This window comes from Sarcophilus harrisii, chromosome 5, assembly GCF_902635505.1.
Source record: "Sarcophilus harrisii chromosome 5, mSarHar1.11, whole genome shotgun sequence".
In the NCBI taxonomy this organism is placed as follows: domain Eukaryota; kingdom Metazoa; phylum Chordata; class Mammalia; order Dasyuromorphia; family Dasyuridae; genus Sarcophilus; species Sarcophilus harrisii.
The window spans coordinates 62,129,159-62,149,814 of NC_045430.1; the positions used below are offsets into that span (position 1 = coordinate 62,129,159).

Consider the following 20,656-nt stretch of genomic DNA (forward strand, 5'->3'; position numbering starts at 1 on the left):
ATTGTCACATTGGATTAAGCCTGGCTAGATCTCATTGTCACATTGGATTGGGGGCTGGCTAGATCACATTGTCACATTGGATAGTTACTCATAGCCTTCTGCTCCCTTTAACATTTTCACAGAATAAAGCAGGTTTAAATAAACATCAACAACGGCCTTGGAAAAATAAACCACAAAAGGACATTATGAAGGAGAGAAGTAGAAGGAAAAAAGTATCCTTCTTATTTGCCTTTGTGATTTTGTAGGGAAGAAAAAGACTAATTGTATAATATAAACTTCAAGGTTGTTTTTTTGAACACCAGTTGATGAACCTGATTCTTTTCTCTATTTGTCTTGGTTTCCTATATGCTTAGAAGGATCTGTTGATAATATCTCTTCTTGCAACGGCTTGGAGAAAAGGGATATTTACAATGTCATTTTTTAAAAAGATGGTCAAGATTCACAGGGACCTCATGGAATTCCTCTAGTCCAACTCTCAGCAACTATATTCTCTACAATAAAACTTTTGACTGAAAACCTCATGAACTATACATTTATGTCCCACAAAAGAGTAGGGCTCTCTCTTGTTGTTGAAAGGATTTTTAAAAGAGCTTTCCAGAGATATTGACCACAAAGGCTCCTATCAAGAATGACAAAGAACTGAAGACTTTGCCTCCAGAAATACTAATGAGGAGGGATAATTTTCTTGTGAACTTCATGTCTTTTTTCTATGACCAAGTAATTATTATCTATCCTCAAGATACGGGCTAATTTTCTGGAACAGAAAGTAAGGGAGTTTGAAAGATGTCTTTTTTTTTTAAACTCTTTAGGGTATCAGAAAGAAAAGTATTCCTCATAATAATGAAGAAGAGTTTTCATGTTAAAACAAAAAAAAAAGAATAAGAATCTTAAGGGATAGAGAGAGGAATACAGACTAGGGAGGAGCAAGTAGCTGCTTTTTCATCAAGAAATAATGATGTCAATTCATGTTTGTCATTGAATGAGAGATTTTCTAGTAAGGATCAAAAGAAAAATGAGTAACAGTGGTTAGTGATATCCTTCTCAGGAGTAGTGATAATAGAGAGGTCAACTGACTTCCTGTGACAAACTACCCTATAATCATCAAATTATATGATTTCTACTCATCTTATTCTTGAAATGACAGAAAAACCTCTAAAGAATTATCAAAGCAAATGACTGTTACACATTTCATAGAGCACAAATGATATTTCTAGGCAAAATCTTTTATGTTGATAAAGAGCAAGAAATTGAAGACCACAGGAACACATATGATGCTTTTATCATGGTTCTGCTTAAAATCAAAGTCTTTAGAAAAGGGAGATTTGGGAAGCCAATAGCTTTAAACACCAAAAAAATGGTGTTTAAAAAGGTGATTTAGATTTATATTTCTTGACAGTTTAAAATATAGGAATGATGGATTTGGGGATAGGAGTAAAATATACTTAATAAGACAGGTGAGAATATATTTGTCAGGATTTTTTTTTAATCTAATCCAAAAGATTTTAATGTGAATAAAAAAGTAGGAGGGGGAACCTACTTCACCAACCTAGATACCAGAAACAGTAGCTACAATGTAGCAAGAATAGCAATAGAGGTACAGAGAAATTCATTTTAAAAATTCAAGAAAGACACTAGCAACAAAACCCATAGTTTTTGATATCTCTGCGCAAATGCACAAAATATTAAAGAACGGGGACAGCCAAGTGGCACAGGGGATAGAGCACTGGCCCTATAATTAGTAGGACTTGTTCAAATCCAGCCCCAGACACTTGCTAGCTGTGTGACTGGGCAAGTCACTTAACCCTAATTGTCTCAAACCATAAATAAAATAAGAAAAACAAAAACAAATTATTAAGGAATAAGCTACGTAAGTTGGAGAACTTATGTACATGGTGACAAATCTGACCCATTCTTCTCTCTCTCTCTCTTCTTGTTCTTCTCATTCTCCTACTCCTTCACCTCCACCTCTTCCTCTTCCTTGTACTTCCTCTTTCTCCCCCAGAATATGATATATGTATTTATATACATGTGCATATGAGTATGCATATATGTGTATATATGTATACATTTACATATTTCTGTGATATCTTTATACATATGTATAAATATTAATAAAACTTGGGACTATGACACTCTCTAGACTATGACTCTGAAAGGGTATACCTTATTCCAAAGGAAAAATTTAGGTAAAAGATGAAGAAAAATAGCATTAGATCTTAAGAAAGTATAATTATGTGCAGAAGTCCAGGATCATGGAAATAAAGTGAAGAGAGTTTAGTGGAAAAATCAAAGGAGGCAGAAACAGAAGTGATATTATTGGAGGACATAGCAAACCATCTGTACCAAAAGAGAAAATAGATGATGCGTTTGCAAAATAGTTCACAAATGTAGATGGTGGGATGATATAGTAATGGAGAGGATTCCAGTTTTCTTGAACGCCATTGAAGCTTCCTCTCCACACAAAGCAGGGAAAATAATTTCCTGACATTCTTTTAATGGTAACTTCATCCTTCAAAAGGCAAAGGAAACAATGAAGGGGAAATTCTATTCTACATCTGATTCTCATTTATAAGGATGAACCAGTTGCTGAGGTGAAAATGATGGGTATCTTTCAGAGGAGTGACTACTTCATATTAGAATTTGTAATAAGCAAAGGAAAAGGAATCCAAAAATAACCTTACAATGCACCCTTGATTTTGGGAGAACAGATTTCAAGAGCTTCAAAGTAAGAATAAATAAGATCTCATGACATAAAATTCTAAAGTAAAAGTCAGAAGAGGAAGCTGAGTAACTTTGAAGAATGAAAATAAGATACACAGAGAAACAATTCCCACATGAAGGAAAATTGGAAGTTATCTAATTAAACTGATGTGGATTCACTAAATAATTGAATGACTTGGATTTTTTTTTAAAGATATATATACAGAATATGGAAAGAAGGAGAAATAAAATAAATATCCTGTTAAAATCACTAAATCTCAAAGTAAACTAAGACAACAAAAATGGTTTTAAAGCTGTATTAAAGAGGAAGATTAAAGAAGAAAGAGAGTCATTGCTTGGAGTGGATAGAACAAAATAATGGCTGATGGAGGGAAGTCAACTTTTAAAGCTTAACTTTTAAATTTCTTCTCTTTTCTTTGAGTAAAAGAATAATGTCTGCACCAGAGAGGACAGAACAACAACAAAAAAAATTGGTTAAGGAGTTAATACTCAAGATAAGAAGGAAAATAATAATAGTACCTGATTCTCCTTGATGAGTTCAGGTAATCAGGTACTAAAAGACCTAGAAAATATGATTTTTTGAAGGATTGTGAAGGGACAGGATAAATACTGCAGAATTGCTAAAAACCAGAAATTATTCTAATTTTCAAAAAACAGAAAACTGTAAGATCTTCAAACAATAGATCAATGATCTTTGATCAATGAAATTTCCTGGGGAAATTTTTTTCAATAATATTTTATTTTTCCAAAAACATGTAAAAAGAGTTTTCAGCATTGATTTTTCTAAGACATTCTGTTCCAAATGTTTCTCCCTCCTTCTGTTACCTCCTTCCTCCCTAAGACAGCAAGCAATCTGATGTAGGTTAAATATGTGTAATCTTTTTAAACATTTTTCTATATTTGTCATATTGTACAAGAAAAATCAGATTAAACGGAAGAAATGAGAAAGAAAAAGCAAACAATTTTTTTAAAAAATGAAAACACTATATTTAATCCATGTTCAGTCTCTAATAATTCTATCTCTGGATATGGATGGCATTTTCCATCCTGGGGAAAAATTTTAAAAACATTATAAAAGGAATGGCTAATTAAAATCTAGGGGAAAAAAAGCACTAATCACAAAGAATTGGCAAGACTTCATCAAGAACAGGTTCATGTTGAACTAATCTTTCTTTACTGTCATGGTAAATATAGGAGATTATATAGTTATAGTTTATCTAATTTTGGAGGAAGCATTTAAGTGCTTTCTCCTGATAATCTTGTGAACAAGTTGGAGAGATTTGGGCTACAGCTAGACAATAGTACAATTAGGTGACACAACTGGTTGAATGGTTGGACACAGAGAATTGTCATTAATGATTTAACGTTAGCTTTGAAGATCTTTGCCCTAGAGATCTGAGCTGTTTAACTTTTTTGTCAGTGCCTTAGATAAAGGCAAAGATGGCAATACTTATCAAGTTTGCAGGTAATGTAAAACTAGAGGAGATAGCATATTGCAGAACAGAAACAGAATATAAGAAATCAAATAATATGAAACAAAGGGATATGTTTTTATTTTTGAAATAGTATTTTACTTTTTCCAATTACATGTAAAGATGATTTTTAACATTCATTAAAAAAATTGAATTCCACATTTTCTATCTTTCCTTCCCCTCTCCGTTCCCTAAGATGATAAAGCAATTTTATATATTATATATGTGCAGTTATGTAAAATATATTTCCATATTAGTCATGTTATGAAATAAGAAACAAAAGAAACAAAGGAAAGAAACTGAAAATAGTATTCTTTGATCTGTATTAAGTCTCCATCTGTTCTTTTTCTCGATGTGAATAGTACTTTCCATCATGAGTACTCTGGAATTGTCTTGGATCATTATACTGCTGAAAAAATCTAAATCATTCATATAGTTAATTGTTGCTAATACTATGTACAGTGTTCTCCTTGTTCTACTCACTTTAACCGGCAGCAATTCATATAAATTTTTACATGTTTTTCTGAAATCTACCTGCTTGTCATTTCTTATAGCACAATTGTATTTCATTATATTCCTGTAGCCAACTTGTCCAACCATTGCCCAATTTATGGGCATCCCCGCAATTTCCAATTCTTTGTCATCACAAAAAGAGCAGATAAATATTTTCTAGCTGTAAGTCCTTTTCCCTTTTTAAACCTTTTTTTGGAATACAGACCTAGTAGTGGTATTGCTAGATATACATAATTTGTTTGCCCTTTGGGCATAGTTCCAAATTGCTCTCTAGAATGGTTGGATCAGTACACAACTCCATCAACAATATATTAGTGTCCCAATTTTTTCATATCCTCTCCAATATTTATCATTTTCCTTTTCTGTCATATTAGTCAATCTGAGAGGGGTAACTCAGAGTTGTTTTAATTTGCATTTCTCTAATCTATAGCAATAGAGCATTTTTTCATGATTAAGACAGCTTTGAATTCTTTATCTGAAAACTTCCTATTCATATCCAAAGGAATATACTTCAGGTCTTAGAGTCAAAAATTGAACTCCATTAATCAAAGATGATATCAACACAGTTAGACAAAAGTTTAATAGAATAAGCCTAAGGGTTTTTAGTGAAAAGTTCAGTATAAGTAAGCAGTGGGCTATGACAGTCAAAAAAATCACTATTATTTTAGATTATATTAAGAGAAGCACATTATGCAGCCTTAGAGAGACGAAAGTCCTGGCATACTCTATGCTAGTTAAGCCACATCTAGAAAATGGTGTTCCATTTTGGATTCTACATTTTAGGAAAGAAATTTTCACTGTAGCACTGTTCAGAAGTTGACTTTAAAACTAAATTCTAGAAGATGATAATGGAATGAAGCTCGATGACCAGGAGAACAATGGAGATGCCAAGGGCAACACCTACTTCCACCTAGTGGAAAGTATAGACATGATACCCATTAGAGAGCAGCAGCACGATGATGTCACCAGAAGACAGCATCATGGATGTGAGTTGCCCCATCCATGGGTGTATCCTGGCCACAGGAATGTGCCCTTTCATGCATGCCCTCTGGCAACATATGTGCTCTGGGTGTGCCCTTCCCACCTATGGGAGAATGTTCCCCCGATGATCAGGGGAGGATTCTTACTGTGTTTCCTGTGAATTAATCAGTCAACAAGTATTTATTGTAGAGTGTTTAGTATAACCCTTATTCTCAAGGAGCACATGTTCTAATTTAATTTTGGGATGACTGGTAAAAGTAAATAAGCTATACTTTAACATATTTAACATGTATTGGTCAACCTGCCATCTGGGGAAAGGGGTGAGAGGAAGGAGGAGAAAAGTTGGAACAAAAGGTTTGTAATTGTCAATGCTGAAAAATTACCCATGCATATATCTTGTAAATAAAAAGCTATAATAAAAAAAAGTAAAAAAAGTAAATAAGCTGATATGGAGCTCCTGAGATACAGCTTTGCACAATAGGTTGAGAACTAGCCTTGGAGCCGAGAAGACACAGGTCCAAGTTCTGCTGTTGATACACATCTGGCAAGATGCTCAACATATCATTTAACCTTTCAATACTCTAGACAACTCTTTAAATGAATCATCATGTGTGAAAGAAGGCACCAACCTGCTCCTTCATTCAGAAGGTTGTTACTAACAAAACCATGGGTCTAGCTCCAGTGGACGCCTAAGCTGTGGCTTTTAAATAAGTAAAGACTCATATCTTGAAACAGGGGCAAATTTCTCTCATTTCTTCCAGGGTAAGAGTGGTTGCTTAAGTGGTAAATAACAAGAACAACAAAAACAAGTGAAATAGCATAGTGTAGTCAATAAGGCACTAGGATTAAAATCAGGGAGACTTGGATTCAAATCTTGCCTCTGACACTTACTGCTTGTTTGACTTTGGGCAAATCACTTAACTTCTCAGTATGCCTCGGTTTCCTCATCTGTAAAAATGAAGGGGGTGTATTTGTATTAAATGGCCTCTGGATTGCTTCCAACTCTAAAATCAAGGTATGACATATAAGTAAGGAAGGACAGTAGCAAGTAGGCATTTTGATTTAGTCTGTGCTCTCAGAAGATGATTGTGAAACTCATTTATAAGGCTCTGGAATATTTGATTAACATATGAAGTATGTTAATTTTTTATCAAATAGATTAAAAATATCTATTTTTCAGACCAGGTAGCTAGGTGGTAGAGTACTTGAGCCTAGAGTCATAAAAATCATCTTCCTAAATTCAAATGTAGCCTCAGACACTTAGTAGCTTTGTGACCCTGGACAAGTCACTTTCCCCTGATTACTTCAGTTTCCTCATATGTCAAATGAAATGGAGAAAGAAATGGCAAACTACTGCATTATCTTAGCCAAGAAAACCCCAAATGGAGTCATGGAGAGCTGGACACAATTGAATGACAAAATCATTAGGCTATAATTTGCACTTGTATGGACAACTCATAGAGTTGGCCTATTAATATATCTTTGATGGATACTATAGATAAGCAATGAACTAGAGTCAGAATTAGAGAAAAGGAGGAGAAAAGTCTGCCATTCCCTTTAGAAAGATAAGTTTTTTCCCAATGATTTCAAGCTTTTCCCTGAAACAAAGCTCCGCTCTTTTTTTAATATTAGCATTTTTCTATCAATGCTTTACATCTGCCAGTAAAAGAATTCAATAGTTTAAAGAATTATTGTTGCAGTATCCCAAAGTGACAATATAATATTGATATAAATTGTTGTTCAGTTTTTTTTTTTTTTAAGTCGTGTCTGACTTTTCATGATCCCATTTAGGATTTTCTTGACAAAAATTCTGAAATAAGTTATCATTTCCTTTTCTAGCTCATTTTACAGATGAGAAAATTGAGTTAAGTAGGGTTAAATGATGGACTTTCCTAGAATCACACAGCTAATAAGTATCTGAGGCCAGATCTGAATTCATCCTGAGTCTGGGGCCAGACACTCTATCTACTACCTCACCTCCCTGTCAAAAAGATGGTAGTATCTGGATTTGAACCCAGATGCTTTGAATTCAAACCTAGCACACTTTCCATGGCACTAAACTGCCTATGTGGGGTTATGAGTGGGTTTCCATGTGTTGTCAATGAAAATACATAAGGAGAGGGAAAAGTCCTCTTGAGTAAAAAGAGGGAATAATCTGTGGAGACATATTCCATTAGTGTAAAATATCAAAAGATTCAGAGCAATTTTTAAAACTTTTTGTGTCACAGATACATTGTTAGTCTAGGGAATCCCAAAGTACTTTTCTTAGAATAATGTCAGTTTTTAAAATATCATAATTGAAGGAAATACCAAGTTTTAGCTAGAACTTTGTAAAAATAAAGATGTAATATTTTTTCTAAATTCAGAACTGCTTAAAATCTTATCTACAAACTATTTATGGGGTCCATTGACTGTAGGTTAATAACCACTGATCTAGTGGGAAGAAAATTTACAAGAAGACAAAGGCACAAGTACAAAATGTAAAGGCACAAGTGGATTGCAATAGATACCCATGGAGGGAATACCAAACTAATGAGATTTCATATCCGATAAAAGTATTTATGAAAAACTGCTTTGATTAGAAGGATGAGATATCCCTCTTAGAGAATTCAAATATAAAATAAGATATTTTTATAGCACTAAAAGGTATATCATCAATTCTTAATGAATATCCCATTGTGAAACACAGAGAAGAAATTTCACAAAATACAGAGATCTCTTCCCAGTAAGAACATACATAAAAAGGACCAATATATAAATTATTAACTTTTTATAGGGTAATCCTCTATTTATGTTTTTTTTATGTTCTTGGAAAAGAAGAGAATTTGGTAGATGATATGCTCAGTATATCGAGGGAGGAAAGACTGTGTATATAGGAAAAAGTGTATCTGGCAAGGGTGGGAATATGACCTTTCACCCCGAAAATCTTGTGAAGATTAAGTTAAATCTTGCCAGACATCTTCTTTCCTATATTCACACAATAGGGACCTTTCCTTCAGGTGACCCAGAAAGGTTAATGGAAGAATGCTTTCCCCACACGATTCCTTTGGAGAGAACAGTTTTCATGATTTAGGGCGTACATTTAGGTCTTACATAGAGAGACTTCAATCTCTAAATTATTATGAGATTCTTCCTCTAGTCCAATCTTTCCTCTAATGACAATACCTAATATAAAAGATGCATGAGGCTGATTAGAGGCTTTCTGAGGAAAAGGGCCTGTAGACTTGTGCATTGTGTTCAGGGCTGAAACATCCAGCTGGGATTTTTTTCCATGAAAAGAGGATTTTAGTAAAACCATTACCCAGGGTTTAAAGACTGAAAAGCAGTTGGGACTGGATGTGAGAGGCAGATTGGCATCAACAGGCTTATTTCCGGGCTAATGGCAGGTTGGGAAGTCATTTTTAACTTGGTCTCCCTGGGATTTTCTGGCAGATATTCAGTCATTCGATAAGTCAAGAGTAGAAATGTACTGAGGAATGGGAAAAAATTTGGTTAGGGGCTTGGCAATGGCATAAAGTGCCAGCAGAAATGTACTCTTGTTCTCAAGGTTTTGTCTCATTTCAGAGCAAATAATGCATAGCTCACTTGAAACCTAGTAGTCTTATCAAAGGTTAAAGAAAAACCAATTAAAAACAGAAATCGAACTGGGTCAGATAACCTAATCTGGATGATTGGGGTTTCTTTGTTAGTCTACATAATGACTTCTACTTTTCTGGAGTAAAAAGGAGAGCGAAAGGAAGAGGCAGCAGTGGTCTGCCAAGCTTGAAGCATTCTTACACCATTAAGAATTTTCCTAGACTACTTTGTGGGGTTTGTTTAACCCCAAAAGGTTCCATAAAGCAGGAGCTATTTTCTCCATGTGGCTCAATAGAGCTATCTGTGATATATAACCGGTACTAAATTCTTTTAGAAAACGAAAGGATATCGAATACAGGAATCTGTGGTATGTGGAGGTGGATTTGGAATTTTTCACAAGGCAGAGTCAAATTTTGCTTGATATAAGGTAAAAAAATTTTATGCTGAGAACAATCCAAATAGAATGGGCCATCTGAGCAAGTAGTGGATTCCCTTTCACTGGAAGTATTCAAACAAAGCCTAAAGGACTACTCAGCAGGTACGTTACAGGGAAAATTCTGTTTTGGCTGCTATTATTTGAAGTAGGTAAACTCTGAGGGAGGCCCCCTCTTACTCTGATTGTACTGATTCTGCTCAGAAAGGTTGGCTTTCTTTTTACTTATAATGTGTAGTATATAGTAAAAACTTCCTTTCATCTGTCTGAGAATAAAATGATTAAGCACTCTGTCTAAATTGTTCTTCCCATTCTGTTCACTTTATTTTCCATTTGTTCACATAAGTCTTTTTAGTTTTCTTGAAATTGTCCCTTCCACCATTTCTTAGAGAGCAATTAATTCTAATATATTGAAATATTGAATTCTATTCTAATATTAGAAATATATTAGTTACCAACACATTTATTAACAAGTTCTAGCACCTAAATCCTATTTGCCAATGGATTTTTCAGCTGTCAGTTATATATATAGAAAGTTGACACTTTTCCTTTTACCTATAATTTTACATCTACAGCAAACACAAGACTCTATGCTGCTGAATATGGATCCTATACTGGCATTGTTCAAATCTGACTCTTTATAGGACAACTCCTTTGCTGAAAGGGAAGCATTGTTAATGATAGAAAGATTGTTTTTAATTTTTGCTATTTAAGGCACAGTGGTATTGTGATCGAATTGGGTTTGCAGTGAAAAGATTTATTTTCGAATATAGACTTGCTATTTTGTGACTCTGGACAAACCTCAGTTTCCTTATCTGTAAAACAGATGTAAAAATAGCACTTATTTCACAAGGTAGTTGTGGGAGCAAACAAATTGATGTATGTAAAGTGCTTTTCCATTTTTATCTATTTCTGCAAGACAATTGGCCAGAGTCACACAGTTAGCAAGTATCTGAAGCCAAATTTTAATTTAGGTCCTCCTGATTTCAGATCTGGTGCTCTATCCACTGGTCCATCTAAGTGCCCCCGTTTTGCTACTTTTAAAGCACAGGAAGATATGAACAAATATTAGTCAATAGATTATATTTGCAGCATGTTTTAATTTTGCATGATTTCATTTGATCCTCACAACAATCTTCTCTGTGTTTCAATATCTTCACATGTATAATTAGAAAAAAACTGTGTATTTACTACTAGGTCATCAAGGATACTTCTAAAATTATGAGTCTGGATAATTGGGAGAATAGTAGTGCCCTCAACAGAAATAGAGAAGATTGGAAGAAGGACCAGTTTAAGAAAAGAAATGATGATCTATTAGTAAGTATATACCTTCCTTCATTTAATCATTCTATAGTAATGCTTATTCTATTTCACTGGCATATTTTAAACATTTCTCCTAATTATATTATTCATGACCTCAAATGTCTCATAGCAGAAAAGGCTAAATTTAAAGATAGATGATAATTTTATCAATGGGCCAAAACTGGCAGCAAGACATAGGATAACACTGTGGAATGAATTAAAAATATTTTCATGCATTATTGTTGTTGTCCTTCATTTTTGAAGAGGACCAAAATGACATCACTATAGAGCAATAGGGAGATGGGTGGGGCAATATATGAGCAATGAAAATTTTCAGTTATGAATAGAAGTAAAAGGTGTCATCAAGAAAATAAATGAGAGGGAGAGAAGGTAAGGTGGCCACGTGATAAGGAAAAGGGGTGTCGGACAAGTGGACAGTCAGTGTGCTTTGTTGCAAATTCTGGAAAAAGCAAAAAAAGCCTCCAGGGTGTTGAATAAATTCTGTGGCAAATTTATGGGAAAATCTAAACAAAAGACATACAGGATAAGTAGGCATGAGGGACAAGGATGATTTGCAACTTGAACTATTTGAAGGAACTCCTAAATCAGTGAGTCCCAAGACCATTTGAATCTGTCTAATCACCCCAACTCAGTGATGCCCAAGAAGGCATCTTCTCTCCCCCTGACACCTAAGATAATGCACGTAATAGGTTTTAAATAAATGTTTGTGTGGTTAAATTAATTCCTTTGTGTTCCTTTAGTCAACATTAAATAGGGTAATACATACTTGTTCTCTTTCCATTCTTCAACATCCTTTCTCCATTTAGATTGCCTTTCTTGAATTTGTATCTATTCAGTATGAACACAGAAAATGCAATTTTCAGGTGAGATCTTTTTAAAGTTTCTTAGGAAAACTTCAGTTCTCAGTTTCATAGGGCCTTTTATGGAATACTGTCAAGAATAGTTACTTTTATTCTTAGACACTGAGTAGCAAATAGCATTTACTTTCTTGTCTTTTCAAAAAGTCTTCATCTATGTTATTATTCTCCCAAGTAATCAAATCTAATAAATCATACCTCAACAAAGTAACATGATTTGATAAAAAAAAAAAATCCCCTAAGGCAAAAGTACTCAATCCAGGGTCTATGACTTTAAAAAAAAATTGTAAAGGCAAACAAAACAGCAAAAACATTTTTAATTGGTTTCCTTTGTAATCCTTTTTGTTTTATTTTGTTACAATAATAGCTAGCATTTATATATCTCTCCTTAGTAGATGCTCTTATTGCCGTTTCAAAGATAGGAAAAATAAGGCACCGAGTATTTAAATGACTTAGTCCAAAACTGTGATGTGTAAGTTTGAGAGAAATACTTTCTGGGTAATCGTTTTATTATGCTAGCAGATAATAAATAAAAGGGGTCAGTGACACTCTTGAAATTCAAAGACCTCTCATGGAACCCACTCAGGGCTTACAGGCCTTTGGAAGAGTGAGGGTTCCTAAGGGTGTCAATCAACTCTGATTGGTTAACAATGAAAAGAATGAATATTATGAGAGATGGACCTAATCTAATTGGGGCGGGAGAAATGATTGTGGACAAAGGGAGACTATCTTCTGTCAGACCACCTCCAAACCCAGGCAGTCTAGACAGAAAGATCCCCCCCCACCCACCCACCCACACAGAGCCCAGGGAAACACAATGGATGGGAATTCACCTTAGATTAAGTTCTTTGTAAGGTTTTGTAGTTGGGTGGGGTCTCCTACCCAGGAGTCAAAAAGCTTGGACTTCTAAAGATGCCCTTGGAGCTGGGCAATTTTATCCAACAACAGTATCCTTCAGAGACTGGCTTGAACTAGTAGAGAATGAGGGGAAAAGATCCTGGATCTCCCCAATTATTTGTTATTTAATTTTTATTTCTCCCAACTCTATTCACTGCCTTACCATTATTCAAAATGGAGACCATTTTTCACCTACCTAAAAGAATACATGATACACAAACTCAGTTAAGAATCTCATATAGACACCAAACCATCTTCAGCTCTGTAGTTGGTTATCTGAAACCAAACTATGGAGTAGAGAATTAAGAATCTTGAAATCTGTCCCCACCATCAACCCAAACTTGGATTCTAGATATCTCTCCAGTCAAAGGGCTTCTTTGTAAGATCGGTGTCAATGTCACCATTCCCCTTAATGTTCATTTTCCAGAGTAGGAATTTAAGTCCATCTGTGAGAACTCCCTCCTGATTAAAGATGGAAGTTTCCATAGTATGACAGGTTTTTAAGTTCTGTCTTGCTTCATCTTCTATATAGTCTTCCAAAGTACCTTAAAGTGAACCTTTTGAGTTATGTTGACTTTTGTCTTCATATAGAAATTTTCCTTAAAGCAACTTTAGGACTTATCTTTACAGGAGGCATATTTCCTATTTTTCTATTATAATGCAACTATTCCCCTTTCCCTCCCAATGTTAGAAATAATTTATAGTATATATTAAATACAACTTAAGTTTAGGAGATGTATTTATATTTTCCATATGTAATCCCTTAAACTTTACTCCCAAATGTGGTCATCTAAGAAAAAAACAAAAACAAAATCCCCATGGTCAAAGGTGGTCTTTAAGGTTGATTTTGGATCCCTGAAATTATAGTGCCTGGAACCAAATCCCAACTTTGGCCTTTACTGACATCTATAAAAAGAGGGGTAGAACCAATGACTTCCAAAGTCCTTTCCAGTTCTAGAGCTGTGATCTCAAGAGCTAACAGCTAAATAGCACACTTTTAGGTGGCCTTTTCCCCCCTCAAATAATGATAGTCTATAAAACCCTGTCAGTTCATTATCATCTTTATCCTTTTGAAATTGAGGTCACTGAAGCTGATTTCCCTGTGAACTCTGATACCCTTATGATGATTTCAGGAGAAGAAGAAGAGGAAAACGGTAGGAGGAATTGCTGGAAAAGAGATTTAAGATTTTTAATAGCAAATGGTCTCCAATTTACAGACAATGTTGCCACCTGCTGACAGTAAAAAGAACCTGCAGCCTTAGGTGATTAAAAAAAAAAACCCCAAAAACATTTAAATTTTATCTTTTTCTTTTCCACATTTCTCCATTTACATCAGGCATTTGAAATTTCAAACAGGCCAGATTTAAACTTTTTCTTTCTTTAGGAACATCTTCTTCATTTTTGAAAACTAGGAGAAAATTCTGGCCACCTCTTATTGTCATAACAGAAAGAATGAAGCTGGTTCTCTCAGGGAAGAAAGAAATATGAAGTGAAGAAATAAGCTGTTTAGGAAAAGGAAAGTAATTTCCATTTTTCTCTAGAATAATCTGTGCTAAGTTACTAGCTCTCTTAATTCTCCATACATATAACCCCTATGTTTCTGATGTATGTACTTCAAAATTTCAAAGACTTCACTGATCTCCAGCCTTAGATTTGTCTTTGAATAATAGAAATCCATATAAGCTGTCATCTGTATGTCCTTGAAGTCTTTCTATCATAGTAATATAGACAGGCCAGATCTTGGCCTTTGAAAACCTCAAGCTCAGTTCCCCTCTCAAACTCTATCAAAGTTAACCCAAGACTTGAGTTTGTGATGCAAATAACAATAAACTGCAAGTGGATCCATACCATAAAAGATTTTTCCTTTAATAAAACACCTGATTCTAAAATGACAATAACATTATTACATGGGGAAAAGGGATGGAATAGAGCACTTTCTTCAGGCAAAGTAAATCTTCACTTGTTGACATCTGACTCTGAGGACAATAGTGGGACATCTGTCTCAAGATCACTGATTTTCACCAGAACTAGAATATTTCGTTTACTTTGGGGTCTAAAAACTTCAGCATATATGTCTATTCTATATAAGAGAGTTTTTTTTAACCATGGTTTTGTGAAAAAAATTAATATGTTGACATCTATATTTCAATATGATTGAATCCTATGTTTTTATTTTATGAATTTAAAAACACGATTCTGAGAAGGGGTTCAGAAGCTGCCAAATTAGACTGCCAAAGGGATCTATGACACAAACTGATAAAGAACTCCTACTCTAAATGTAGCTGCAGAGAGAGCCAGATAAAGTTCACACAGAATGACTATTCTTCTGTTGGATTATATATGTTATCTCAAGCGAGTAATGCTTTCACAGACAATCATCATGGAAGTCATAGTAGTAAATATGTTCCTAAAAGGTTTTGTGTATATCATCCTGGTTCAGATTTTCTAGAAAAGTCTAGCTGTTGCAGAAAAAGAAAAATGAATCCTTTTAAAGCAAATAACTATCTTATCTATGTAATTCTAGATTTTCATACTAGGTTTTCTTAAAACAAGTTAACCGGACTGACTGTATTATATTAGGTTGTTAACTGCTGACAAAGTTGCAGTCTTTGGGAGACTGTCAATGGGTTGGAAAGGCATTTTTCATCTAAGATTCTTGAAAATTTCTTTGAGAGTTCAGCACTATTATAGATTCTCCCTTACATCAGTACATTTATTAGATTAGTATTTTTTTTAAATAGGAGAACTACTTTTTTTTTTCTCCCTCACTCAATGAATCTTGCCCTGGCACTCTTAAGTTAAGCTTGGGGGAAAGAGAAAGGAAGTTATCTGGTCTGTAGTTTAACACATGTTTTGGAATGAGATTTCTTAAGGAGGGACTATGACAGGAAATAGAGATGTTATAGAATTCTATTTCCTAAAGAAGGAGGGGAGGAATGGAGATACCATTATGGAATTTCATCTTAATTACTTCTTAAATACTTCTATCTCTTGTACATAGGAAATATTGCTTTCCTTTCTGTTAGGTAATTTAGGAAGCTATCTTGGAAAAGGATTACTTTCCTAAAAGTCATGACAAAAAAAAAAATTCTCCTCCAACCACTACCAACTCAGAGAATAAATCTAGCATCATGTCTTCATCATCTGGGTAGAAATTATTGATGGCTTATGCTAGATTCTGAGCTTCTATGGGAACATGAAAGTTGAAGGATGAAATGCAGAAGGTGCTATGCAATTCCTGTTCAATCTTTACAAATTTTTCATCAAAAAGAGGAGTTAACAGAGGAGTGTTTTAGAAGTCCAGGTTTCTTAAGTTTTTGTTGGAAGAGAAAACATAGCTGATACTCCTTCAATTTATGATTCTGTCTCATGGAAGGATCACAAATATACTGGTATGCTTCCTGGTCTGTCAGCAGAAATTAAGCATGCACAGGATACTAGTTTTGTGGTTATCTAAGTACCAACTTGCAGGAGATTCTTCTCCAAATGGAGATGGGGGTGGAGAAGGGAAGGAAGAATTAGTGTTGACTTAAATTCTCTGAAGACAGCTGGTGATAGATTTGACACTAGAGGGTACCAATAGTCCCATCCTCCATTTGCCCACTGTCTCTGGGTTCTTAGAATCTCCTGCAGTTGTGTGTATACTATGGATGGGGACCATGCATATCTAAGGTAGTCTGATGCTTGAAAAATTAATGGCTTTCTCTGTCACAAAGAAAAGGCGATATTTTTTCTATCAGAAAGAAAAGGCAAAAGTTGTTCTCTATTCTGTAAAATGGGGCTAAAACCAGAGGAAGCTATTTCTCAAGATTCTTGAGAGGATCAAATGAATGCAAAGTCAGCTTTTGAGCACTATGTAAATGTCAGCCATTAGTAAGGACCTTTCTGAGGAGATGGGTAAAAGGTGGCAGTCAAGCAGTAAAGGAGAAGTGGATCAAAGAACTGGCTGCACGTTAGATGCTATCCCTCTGATGTGGTTATTAGAGCAAGGTCTGGAACTGAAGTTTTGATAGGGCTAATCAGCTCAGGCAAATTCCTTAAACCCTTTCATGTATCACTTGTCCCATCGAGAAAACCACCAAAACTATTTGCTATCACATAATCCTATTTGTGAAACAAAACCAGAAAAACAACACTTCTTTGAGAAGCATAGAGAAATCCTATAGTATGACTAAGAACATGCAGGTAAATCATATTCAAGGATACAGGTTCATTCCATTTGATCCTGTTATTCCAATTTCTTTATAGCTGAAAACATTTTCTTCTGCCCTTTTGTGATTTAGTGCTATTGCTTTACTCCGCAAACAAAAATGTGTTGGCCATATTTGTTCTTTAAGTCAGACTATAGAAAGAAAAAGAACTTTCAGTTTTTTGAAGTTTTTTTTTTTTTTTATTTAAGGAAAATAAGGGGGAAAAAAGTATTACTTCTTTTGGAAGAAACAGATAGAAAAAAAAAGGGGCTAAAGACTGGATCTGTGATTATACCGATCTAGAGAACTCTCAGAGAGACTTCTGAGCTATAAGGCTATTTTTCTGTATTCATATGTATCTATACCTTCTATATATAGATATATGTATCTATACCTTCTAGATGAAAGAATTCACCTGAAATAATTGCTTTAACATTAAAATGCTTTAACAAAACACCATATAAATGTATGATGGAGAGGACTAAATTTGTACTCAGAAGATGTCAGTTCACTCTACTAAGTAACAACTTCTGTCTTCATTTTTGGGATCTGTTTCTATAAAATGGTTTGATTAATTGGTTTCTGAGGCCTCTTTCAGTGCTGACTTCTATACTATGAACTCTTTCAGTGTGATTTAAAACAACACATAAACTGGCAATATACATGATGCTGCAAAAAAGGGGTCTTTAATTATACTTTTCTTATCGTTACTTGGAAGGGTTAGCTTTCAGAACCAAATTATTAAGATCAACATTCAAAACAGGTGATGTAAGACATATTTCTGTTCTTTAAGATTTGAAGGAACTGCTTCATCAGAGACTCCTCTTATAACACAGATTAGTTTTCAGAAGTTGCAGAGCCCAACATTGTGATGAGCTTCTCTAAACGTAGCTACGTAGTCTACTTAGAAAATGGTAGGCACAGACTAAGAATTCATGGTTGTTTCCACACTCTGCTAAGGTATGGAAGTAGTCTCTCTAAAGAGGGAAAAAAAATTGCTGATTAACAGCAGTATTTTGTGGCCATTTGCATTTACTAATTTTCCAGAAAATCCGAGTTGGAAATGTATACTTTTGCTTCAACAATGCACTTCATTTTGGTTAATTTATAAATATTTGGCATTGAGTCAAATACCTTTCCTCGAAGACTGTTAAAGTACTTTAGCTTTGCTTACCTTTATTGACAGGGATAGAAATAAATGTGTTGCCTGAGGCAGTTCAGTAGTACCACACTTAAATATTTGGAATTGGATCCAGTGTTCTAATTCCTAATCCTAGCTTTATCCATAATCCTTATGATTTTGTCAGAAAGCTTAACCTTCTGACTCCTCAGTGGTTCATGGTGGCACAAAATTTAAGTCTTGCTAAAAAGGCAGAGGGATAGAATTCACTTTTAAAGGGGCTGGAAGAGAACAAGAATAGAGAAGACAGGATGCCTTAGATTTGCCATTCTATATCAGAACAATGCCAAAAAAAAAAAAAAAAAAAAAAATCATCAAAGGCTAAGGCCTTTCTTTTTCGTTAGACTGAGAAGCAAAACTGATTTGAAGCTACAGCAAAATCTTGGTTTTGTTTTACGTCTTTTAATCTAGATATTCTTTTTGTTGGGCCAGTGCCCCTTGACCTTTGAAAACTTGAATTTACATCCCTCAAAGTCAAAAGTGAAAGCATTTATTCCTTTTCCAAAGTTAGCCTATTCTTAGGGGTTTTGTTGAAGGAAAAAAAAAGTAATCTTAAAAGATTTTAAATGTTTTCTTCCCCACTCTCCCCCAATCATTCCCCCTTCAAAAGAGATCACTTTTGAAGTTATTTTTAACATTTAAAAAAATAACATGGACTTTAATTTCATTTATTAATAATTGCCAAATGCAGAAGAATTTTAATTTCATTTATTAATAATTGCCAAATGCAGAATTTTTTCTTAAAAGCCTAATGAATTACTGGTAGGTACATATGAAGAGCTTTCTCCTTAAGGGTGAGGAATTCAGCAGAAAGAGACCCTATTGCTAGGAACATTATGCAATGGTTCCAACAACCTTGGCCTGGTGCCCACTTGGTGTCCTTGGGGGCTGCAGAAACCATTTCAGCCATGCGGTTGAGTTTATCGATTATCTTTTTGGCACAGGCTGCAATATTTTAAAGGGACTTTTGCCTGAAGAGGTGAGATCTGTTGAAATTGTTCCTGTAGCAATATGATAGTTCCATCAAGACCATGAAGTTTATAAAAATAAGTACTATTTTGATTTTCAATAATCAATTTGATTCCAGTTAGTATTTGCTTACTTTCTAACTTTTGAGTTTTGGGCTACTTTATTTATATCATTATTCTCTCTGCTCTTGATTTTGAAAGACAGACTTTGGCCTTGTACCCTTTTAATCAACCAAACAATTTCTATCGATTGTTATTTCTGTTTACCATTCCCTTTTTGGATATTTCTTTGCTTTCTCTCAGAGCCATTGTTTAGCTGAAGGTAACAGACTAACCCCAACCCAGATCATTAGTCAAATGTAATAGACTCTCCAGAGTATGGAATTGAGCTTAAAAAAAAAAAATCTGATTGAAACATTCAATTTTTTCAGAAAGATGGTTTTTAAGAACCAAATGATATATTTTAGTATAAAGACATTTGGTCACTATAAATCTTAGCATATCTTAACATAGAAATAAAAAGTCTTATTACTATAAGATGCGTGTTTAGGGATCCTAACATATCTAGAAGGAAAGAATATATAGTTTATTTCTATCTATGTGGGAGGACTTCTGAGAATCAAAACGGGCTGAAGTCCTCTTATATAACCCTTGAGTTGCAGTGTGATGTTAAATTTGAATTCTGACCCTGATCTTAAGTTTCTAGTTTTTATTTGGGGTTCACACATCATCCATTTTTTCAATAAGTATTGTAAACTTCTAGCTGGGAAGAGATCCACACCTCCTTCAAAGCAAAAGAAGATGGATATAGTGTCAGGCTCAATTAGACCCAATTGTGCTGGCTTTCCTAAAGGGAACAATGCAGCTTTTGTGATATACTCAAGCAGAAAGCTTGGAAATTTTACAAAACAATCTTACCCTAGCTGAAGCTAGATGTTGGCCTCTCTCTGGGAAGGGGGCTGATTCAGAGAAGTTTTGTGTTCCTATTTTACATATATTTTATAAATGTCAGTTCCTTTATCAGTATGACTTAAGAAAAATGAAGTGCATAAAACTCTGAATAAAAACAAAATGAATGTGAGCCAGAAAACTTCATATCCATAGTCTCAAAGCGAGTAGGTGTCAGATTCAGAGGTAACTAACTCTTCATTAAAGGGGTAGCAGAGCTGTAAAGAACCCTCCTGCACTGTAAAAACACTCACCAGGGTAGAATCAGGGGCCTGCTTCAACTGTGGAAGTGGTTAAAATGCAAATGTAGGAGAACTTCTGGTCTCCCCTCCCCCAGGAAAGGGCTTAAATACAGCCAGGCCTGGAGAGGAATGTTAAAAAGAGGGGATGAACTACCCTACTCTTTTCCATGGGGACCTTCACACTGTGAGAGATTCAGTATGCATGACTGAACAAGCAAGCAAGGACAGCTCTCTCTTAACTTTCCTGAACAATGGCTTTAGCTCCCTCCACCATTTCACATCCTCCCCACACCCAATATGAGAACAGTAAGGGACCCCATTACTCCTTCCAATCCTTTCAATGTGATTTTTTTTT

General features: G+C 34.7%; 1 protein-coding gene and 1 long non-coding RNA gene across 2 annotated transcripts in view; both read left to right on the plus strand.

The window, feature by feature from the left end:
• Positions 1–11,607, plus strand: part of LOC116419433 — a 31,194-nt gene extending 19,587 nt beyond the window's left edge. The window contains exon 3 of the long non-coding RNA XR_004229747.1: positions 10,894–11,607. This is a non-coding gene — a long non-coding RNA (uncharacterized LOC116419433). The remainder of the gene's footprint in view (positions 1–10,893) is intronic.
• Positions 1–20,656, plus strand: part of WNT5B (Wnt family member 5B) — a 137,700-nt gene that overhangs the window by 62,966 nt on the left and 54,078 nt on the right. The gene's annotated exons all lie outside the window — the stretch shown is intronic.